Below are 9,759 nucleotides of genomic sequence, written 5' to 3'. Positions count from 1 at the left end.
CTCCCCCCAGCACCCCTCTCGGGCGCCCCCGACCTCGGGAGCCTGTCTGCTCCTCGCGCCCGATCCTCAGGAGGGGTGCTGGACCGAGGAGTTCAAGGCGTACATGCTCCGAGGAACCTTGCTGGAGAAGGAGGAAGACGAAGAGCGGGTAGGCCGCCAGGCCATCGTGTACTGCATCAGGGACGGTGAGCTCTATCGAAAACGGCCGAACAACGTCTCTCTATAGTTCATCTCCATGGAGCAGGGACGTGACCTGCTGGCCGACATACATGGTGGGGACTGCGGGCATCACTCTTCATTGCGCACCCTCGTGGGCAAGGCGTTCCGCAGTGGATTCTACTGGCCCACGGTGCTCAATGATGCCACCAAACTGGTAAGATCCTGTGAAGCCTGCTAATTCCATGCAAAGCAGATCCACCAGCCACTCAGGGTCTCTAGACCATCCCGCTCTCATGGCCATTCGCGGTCTGGGGGCTGGACATCTTGGGCCCATTGCCTCAAGCGCCTGGGGCTACCGCTACCTCTACGTCGCCATCGACAAGTTCACCAAGTGGGCAGAGGTGGAGGTCATCCGCACCATCCCTGCTGGCTCGGCCGTCAAGTTCATCAAGGGCCTCGTGAGCCGTTTCGGGGTCCCCAACCACATCATCACTGACAACGGCTCGCAGTTCACCAGCAACCTTTTCAAAACATATTGTGCTAACCTTGGAACGCAGATATGCTACGCCTCAGTGGCTCACCCCAGGAGCAATGGCCAGGCTGAGCGCGCCAATGCAGAGGTCCTGAGGGGCCTCAAGGCAAGGACCTTCAAGAAGAAGCTCGAAGCCTGCGGCAGGGGCTGGCTCAACGAGCTTCAATCTGTGTTGTCATCCATACGCACCACCGCGACCAAGCCAACGGGCGAGACTCCATTCTTCCTCATCTATGGAGCAGAATCGGTTCTCCCTCACGAGGTCAGGCATCACTCCATGCGGGTGTTGGCGTTTGGCGAGGCACGCCAGGATGCCTCGCGAGGGATGGACCTCGTGCTGGGGGAGGAACGCTGCCGCCAATCCTCGCTCCGAGCGGCAAGGTACCAGCAGGCGCTGTGGCGGTATAACTGCCGCAGCATCCACTCCAGGACGCTCGAGGTGGGCGATCTCGTCCTGAGGCGGGTACTCTCCAGGGAAGGGCTGCACAAGCTCTCGCCCATGTGGGAGGGCCCGTTCAGGATTGCCCGTGTCTCCAGGCCTGGCGCCGCGTGCCTGGCGACACAGGATGGGATCCCCATCCAGAACGCCTGGAACATCCAGCACCTCCGGAAGTTATAGCCATGAAGCAAGGCCCCGTGCCTGTGAAGGTCTCCGCTCGTGACACTCTCACGTGATAATGAGTTGGGGCTATACACGCCCCGGAGTCTCCTGAGTGCCGCCCGCGGGCCTCACGGGGGCTCCCACCCACGTCCTAGTGGCAACACTTAGCTCCGCGCTAGTGAGAAGACTAGTCTAGGTGCCGGACGCGGCTGTTCTTTTGCTTGCTTTTTGTAGCTGGTTTGCAACTTCTTAAATGGAATTTGGAGTTTTCGCATTTTTCGTTCGCCAGAGTTGAAATTTTTCTCCTCTTGCTTCGCTCGCCTCTCCAGTCTTGTCCCATGAAGGGCGGCAGTTACCCGTCGCTCCTCCTCGCGCGTCCCGCACGCGGGGGCTAGGCAGGTGTGTACACTTGGGCTCGCTCGCACCGCAGACACACCTTGCGGAAGCCTCGTTGCCCCAGAGCTTCGGCTTCTTTAATCCTCTCGAGACGCTCTCGAATGAGCTCATGGGCGTGCACCCCCTCTAAGTCCGTGCCTCCGGGCAGTGCGACACGGTGTACTAGCCACAACCAACCCACGCCCAGGGGCTCGCGCGAGAAAGGACGAGACGCCCCGTCAAGCTTTTCTAATAACTTTGTAGTTGTACAATATCTCCTGAGGCCCGACGCCTCCTGTGTCATCAGGAAAGAAACTTTGCCAGATGCTGCTGGAAAGGCGCATCCTCGCGAGGCGGGAAACTACCGCAAGCATACCGAGCTAAGTTACCCTAACCGCACCTGCTCGAAACATGGGTATCATGGCACAATATCAAAATAATAAGCATAGCATAGTGGCATAAGTGTCGTAGTTCATTACACACGCCAGAGGGGCCCTCTACTTTTTTTCAAATGCAGGAGAAAGGAAAGGTTAAACAAAAGCGAGCAGCACGGCTGCGGCAGCTCCCGAGGCCAGGCTCCAGCGGTGCCCGAGCTCAGTCTGAGTCTTCCTCCCGCTTCACAGTAGCACAACAGCGAGACGGCTCGTCACCTTACCCGGTCCGAGCCCGGCGGCAGGGTGGCTGGTCATAGCCGCCGCTGCTGGTGCTCTTGCTGGAGGAGGAGCCACCGCTGCTGGGGGAGGCGCGGCTGTCACCAAGGGCAAACTCACCCTCGTCGTCATCACGGCCGTCTCCAAGGGTAAGCTCATCGTCGTCGCTGCCGTCTTCCGGGCAGCACCCCGCACGGCGCCCATCTTCCCTGAACACCCTCACATAGAGAGCCGCAAGGTCGTCATACCAGAAGTGTAGGGTGCACCTCCCGCTCAGGCCCCCCACACGGGCAAACGCCTGCCAACCGCGGGTCAAGGACACGTTGCATGCAGCGGTGACCTCGACCCCAGCCCATGAGGCCCTGCTGCAGCAGCCGTCAGCCTGCAGCCAGAGGCCCTCAAGCCCCGTTGGCGGCAGCTCACCCATGAAGAAGCGCGGGAGCGGGCCTCTCCAACCACAAGACAAACTCCAGGAATGCGTACGTGGAGTGGAAGCGTGGCCGTGGAGGTCGGGCGACCACGGAGCGCCTCCCTCATCGCAGGGGCTACCCTGTCCTCGGTGGCTCCCACTGCGAGAGGAGGCGACACCGCGACTGCCCAAGGTAATGCCAGCCCCCGAGGAGGTGCGCCCGCGCCCACGAGGAATCACGGCAGGGGTCGCAGGATGTTTGCGGGGGCGACCACGGCCTCTCTTGGGCGTCGGAGAACGGTTGTCGAGGCGGCGTGGGGAAGCGGAGACGCCCACGTCCCATGAATCGCCACACGTCGACCAAGGCCGCAGGCGATTAGGGCCCGCGGTGCTCCACCCTTGCCCTTTGGCTTTGCCTCAAAGCCAAGTCTGACCGCGCCTTGGGCCCGGGGGCTACTGTCGGCATTTTGGGAACGGTGGTACCCAGACTTGCGTGCCTGCGGCCTACGTCGTGGCTCCATCGACGGCCTGGTACGGCCTACCTTCAGCATTAGCAACTCAAAACCCTCGCGAGGGGCCAAGCTTCACATGGCGGATGACACCAAGACCTCCAGAAGGAGTGGCCTCCTTAGGCTGGCTCCTTAGGAGCGGAGATTTCTATGCAAGCCTCACCTCGCGAGGTTCGGGTGACGTGAGCCATAACAACCAAGGCTAGGCGGAAGCAGGACAACAATTTCCTCTTTCGTGCCAAGGAGGCAAGCGCAGGCGCGGAGACCCGAGGAATCAGCCAAAGGTTTCCATTCCTCTACAACAAGACCAAGACCGCCAGGACGGCAGGACAGAGGTCATCGCCGAGCCCACCACAGCGTCACGACCAGAGGCTTTTGCAAGCCAAGACTAGTTTTGTCAGGATAAGATGTACTAGTTGTCTCCCTTCGAATTTGGCCGTTGTGGGATCCCTTCCCGCCTTCATTTGGGAAGAGGACCAAGGCCACTATAAATAGGGCCTAGCCACCACCGTAGATGAGGACGGGTCATTAAGATCACCTCTCCCCCATCAGCTCAAGAACACTCCTCCTCCTGAGGGTGTTCCTCCCCTGTACTAGTTCATCCTTAGCCCACCTCGAGGCCAATCCACCATAAAGCAGGAGTAGGGTTTTACACCGCGAGGTGGTCCGAACCTGGGTAAACTGTTGTGTCCCATTTCCTTCCAGTTCATCAAGCTAGGCCATGAGATTGGTGAGTAGGCGGACTGGGGAGGTGAGTCCTTCGCACGCACCCTAGAGTTCGAATCTATCAAGGGTTTGCAGAGCCCGAAATCCGACAGTGTTTGAACAAGTTAGAAGCAATACAAGCTAGAAACCATATGAAAAATGAAGCCAATATCACTCTGCGGAGCCCTTGCTGCGTCTGCGTAGGAAAAGCACCCAGAGGACCGGGCGGCAGAAAGAAGGCGAGTGAGGCTCTCCCCCAATCATCAGGCGATGCAAGTGGCCCTCGGTGGGGGACACCACGGCGAGCCGCCTCCTGGCCATCATGACGCGACGGCAAGGCGGTGGCCGGCAAGTCTAAGTAGCCCGCGGGTTGGCAGAAAGCAGGCTATCACTGGTATGGCGATGGAGACCGAGAGGCCTATTGAGGCTCGTAGGCTATGTGCAGGGCCTTAATCGCCGTTACGAATGCTTTCGGAACATCTTTTTTGCTAACTTTAGAGCGCAGGAGACTCGCGCCCGGTGGAATGTGCGCGAGACAGCAGGCAGATTGTGCGTTCGGGGCACACCCGGCGAGGTGGCACCTTGGACTAGGACGTGGCCCCGAAGGCTCAAGGATCCCATGATGCCAGGGAGCCTCATGAGGGCCCCAAGGGCTCGAGAGGCCAAAGGGGCTCAGGAGGAGCCCGGAAACGGGCATCGCTAGCCAACCGGGTGGTTGCGGCCAACATGGTGGCACGTCGTGCCACCCGCTGGTGGTCGCCAGTTCGGGGGCCCTGCCCAGGGCTGCTAGCGCACAGGCACGCTGGTGCGCGGCCCGTGGCAAGGCGCGGGGTCCCCGACAGGGAGGCATGTGCTACCTCTTGAGCACTGCGTTAAAGGAGTTGTCAATCCCTTCACGGTCACTTACGAGAGTGAGATCTGATAGAGATGATAAGATAATATTTTTGGTATTTTTATGATAAAGACTAAAAGTAAAGAAAGCAAAATAAACGGCGCCAGAAATAGCTAGTTGTTGGAAGATTAATATGATGGAAAATAGACCCGGGGGCCATAGGTTTCACTAGTGGCTTCTCTCAAGATAGCATAAGTATTACGGTGGGTGAACGAATTACTATCGAGCAATTGATAGAATTGAGCATAGTTATGAGAATATCTAGGTATGATCACGTATATAGGGATCACGTCCGTGACAAGTAGACCGAAACAATTCTGCATCTACTACTATTACTCCACACATCGACCGCTATCCAGCATCCATCTAGAGTATTAAGTTCATAAGAACAGAGTAATGCTTTAAGTAAGATGACATGATGTAGAGGGATAAACTCATGCAATATGATATAAACCCCATCTTTTTATCCTCAATGGCAACAATACAATACGTGTCGTTTCCCTTTCTGTCACTGGGATTGAGCATCGCAAGATTGAACCCAAAGCTAAGCACTTCTTCCATTGCAAGAAAGATCAATCTAGTAGGCCAAACAAAACTGATAATTCGAAGATACTTGCAAAGATAACCAATCACACATAAAAGAATTCAGAGGAGATTCAAATGTTGTTCATAGATAAACTTGATCATAAACCCACAATTCATCGGATCTCGACAAACACACCACAAAAGAAGAGTTACATCAAATAGATCTCCAAGAGAATCGAGGAGGACTTTGTATTGATATCCAAAGAGAGAGAAGAAGCCATCTAGCTAATAACTATGGACCCGAAGGTCTGAGGTAAACTAATCACACATCATCGGAGAGGCTATGGTGTTGATGTAGAAGCCCTCCGTGATCAATGCCCCCTCCGGCGGAGCGCCGGAAAAGGCCCCAAGATGGGATCTCATGGGTACAGAAGGTTGCGGCGGTGGAAATAGGGTTTTGGCTCCGTATATGATGTTTCCAGGGTACATGGGTATATATAGGAGGAAGAAGAACATCGGTGGAGCAACGAGGGGCCCACGAGGGTGGACGGCGCGCCTGGGGGGTAGGCGCGCCCCCTGCCTCGTGCCTTCCTCGTTGATTACTTTATGTAGACTCCAAGTCCTCTGGATCACGTTTGTTCCGAAAATCACATTCCGAAGGTTTCATTCCGTTTGGACTCCGTTTGATATCCTTTTCCTTCGAAATACTGAAATAGGCAAAAAAACAACAATTTGGGCTGGGCCTCCGGTTAGTAGGTTAGTCCCAAAAATAATATAAAAGTGTATAATAAAGCCCAATAAACATCTAAAACAGAATATAATATAGCATGGAACAATCAAAAATTATAGATACGTTGGAGACGTATCAAGCATCCCCAAGCTTAATTCCTGCTCGTCCTGGAGTAGGTAAATGATAAAAACAGATTTTTTTATGTGGAATCCTACTTGGCATAATTTTCAATGTAACCCTCTTAATTGTGGTATGAATATTCAGATCTGGAAGATTCAAGATAAAAGTTTTATATTGACATAAAAGTAATAATACTTCAAGCATACTAACTAAGCAATTATGTCTTCTCAAAATAACGTGGCCAAAGAAAGTTCATCCCTACACAATCATATAGTTTGGTCATGCTCCATTTTTGTCACACAAGAATGCTCTCATCATGCACAACCCCGATGACAAGCCAAGCAATTGTTTCATACTTTAGTAATCTCAAACTTTTTAAACTTTCACGCAATACATGAGTGTGAGCCATGGATATAACACTATGGGTGGAATAGAATATAATGATGGGGGTTATGTGGAGAAGACAAAAAAAAGAAAGTCTTACATCAACGCGGCCAATCAACGGGCTATGGAGATGCCCATCAATTGATGTTAATGTGGGGAGTAGGGATTGCCATGCAACGGATGCACTAGAGCTATAAATGTATGAAAGCTCAACAAAAGAAACTAAGTGGGTGTGCATCCAACTTGCTTGCTCACGAAGACCTAAGGCATTTGAGGAAGCCCATTGTTGGAATATACAAGCCAAGTTCTATAACGAAATATTCCCACTAGTATATGGAAGTGACAAAACAAGAGACTATCTATCATGAAGATCATGGTGCTACATTGAAGCACAAGTATGGAAAAAGATAGTAGCATTGCCCCTTTTTATTTTCTCTTTTTTTTTGCCTTTCTTTTTTTTCTTTTGGCCTTTCTCTTTTTTTGGGACAATGCTCTACGAATGATGATCATCACACTTCTATTTATTTACAACTCAATGATTACAACTCGAAACTAGAACAAAGTATGACTCTATATGAATGCCTCCGGTGGTGTACCGGGATGAGCAATGAATCAAGAGTGACATGTATGAAATAATATGCATGGTGGCTTTGCCACAAATACGATGTCAACTACATGATCATGCAAGGCAATATGACAATAATGAACGTGTCATGATAAACGGAACGGTGGAAAGTTGCATGGCAGTATATCTCGGAATGGCTATGGAAATGCCATAATAGGTAGGTATGGTGGCTGTTTTGAGGAAGATATAAGGAGGTTTATGTGTGATAGAGCGTATTGTATCACGGGGTTTGGATGCACCGGCGAAGTTTGCACCAACTCTCAAGGTGAGAAAAGGCAATGCACAGTACCGAAGAGGCTACCAATGATGGAAGGTTGAGAGTGCGTATAATCCATGGACTCAACATTAGCCATAAAGAACTCACATACTTATTTCAAAAATCTACAAGTCATCAAAAACCAAGCACTACGCGCATGCTCCTAGGGGGATAGATTGGTTGGAAAAGACCATCGTTCGTCCCCGACCGCCACTCATAAGGAGGACAATCAAAGAACACCTCATGTTTCAAATTTGTTACATAACGTTTACCATACGTGCATGCTACGGGATTTGCAAACTTCAACACAAGTATTTCTCAAATTCACAACTACTCAACTAGCACAACATTAATATCACTATCTCCATATCTCAAAACAATTATCAAGCATCAAACTTCTCTTAGTATTCAACACACTCATAAGAAAGTTTTATTAATCTTCAATACCTAGCATATTAGGACTACTTTCACAATTAAAGCAAATTACCATACTGTTTTGTAGGACTCTCAAAATAATATAAGTGAAGCATGATAGAACAATAGTTTCTATAAAACAAATCCACCACCATGCTCTAAAAGATATATGTGAAGCACTAGAGCAAAAACTATATAGCTCAAAAGATATAAGTGAAGCACATAGAGTATTCTAATAAATTCCGAAGCATGTGTGTCTCTCTCAAAAGGTGTGTCCAGCAAGGATTATTGTGGTAAAATAAAAACGAAGACTCAAATCATACAAGAGGCTCCAAGCAAAACACATATCATGTGGTGAATAAAAATATAGCTCCAAGTAAAGTTACCGATGGACGAAGACGAAAGAGGGGATGCCTTCCGGGGCATCCCCAAGCTTTGGCTTTTTGGTCTCCTTAGATTATATTGGGGTGCCATGGGCATCCCTAAGCTTAGGCTCTTGCCACTCCTTGTTCCATAATCCATCAAATCCTTACCCAAAACTTGAAAACTTCACAACACAAAACTTAACAGAAAATCTCGTGAGCTCCGTTGGCGAAAGAAAACAAAACACCACTTCAAGGTATTGTAATGAACTCATTATTTATTTATATTGGTGTTAAACCTACTGTATTCCAACTTCTCTATGGTTTATAGACTCTTTCACTAGCCATAGATTCATCAAAATGAGCAAACAACACACGAAAAACAGAATCTGTCAAAAACAGAACAGTCTGTAGTAATCTGTAACTAACGCAAACTTCTGGAACTCCAAAAAATCTACCAAAATAGGAAGACCTAGACAGTTTGTTTATTGATCTGCTCCAATTGTAATCAGTATTTTATCACGTTCTGGTGATTTTTAACAATTGTTTTCGTGAACCGAAAGTTTCTGGAATTTTCAGCAAGATCAAATAACTAGCATCCAAGAAGATCCTATAGGTTTAACTTGGCACAAACACTAATTAAAACATAAAAACAAATCTAACCAGAGGTTAGATCAAATATTTATTCCTAAACATCAAAAAAACTAAGATAAAATTGGGTTGCCTCCCAACAAGCGTTATCGTTTCACGCCCCTAGCTAGGCATAAAACAAGGATAGATCTAAGTATTGCCATCTTTGGTTTTAGGGAAGAAAAGAGCAACCTTTTTATCTATGGAATTAATCTTTCTATTTTGATAAAGCACGTGGCTATTAATGGTAGAAGAAAGATTAAGCACGTTACGGAAATTTGCATCTAAGCTAGCCTTTATCTCTTTGATAGATTCGTTTTGGTAGGAGAGCAAAAGGGATGTAGATTCAACATTCTCATTCATGGGGTGCCCAAATATGGTCTTCATCTTTTCATAAGTATCTACGGCATCCCCTTCAAGAAAACCTTCTTCAAATATAGAATCTAAGACATGCTTAAATGAAGAAGGTAGGGCAACATAAAAGCTCTTTAAGTAAATTTCAATTTGGTATTGGGGCACATAGCTAGCCCGGATCCTTAATTGTCTATCCCAAGCGTCTTTCAAAGACTCATCGAGTAAATAACGAAAAATTCCGGAATCATCTTCATCAAAATTATTATGACTCTCATTGATAACTCCGGCAGGTTTTTCCATTGCATCATTATTTATGAGTTTAGATAGAATAGAAGGATTGTCCAAAGTACTAAAACTCGGGAGAGAAACCCCAATCCTTTTTTATCCCGACATGGCGAAAGGAAGGCAAGCGGAAAAGAGAGGGCGAATAAAACGGCAAGGGTGAAGTGGGGGAGAGGAAAACGAGAGGAAAATGGCAAATAATGTAATGCGAGGGATAATAGTTTGTGATGGGTACTTGTGCGTAG

The sequence above is a fragment of the Triticum aestivum genome, chromosome 7D, assembly GCF_018294505.1.
Source record: "Triticum aestivum cultivar Chinese Spring chromosome 7D, IWGSC CS RefSeq v2.1, whole genome shotgun sequence".
In the NCBI taxonomy this organism is placed as follows: domain Eukaryota; kingdom Viridiplantae; phylum Streptophyta; class Magnoliopsida; order Poales; family Poaceae; genus Triticum; species Triticum aestivum.
Note: the sequence above shows the minus strand (reverse complement) of the source record.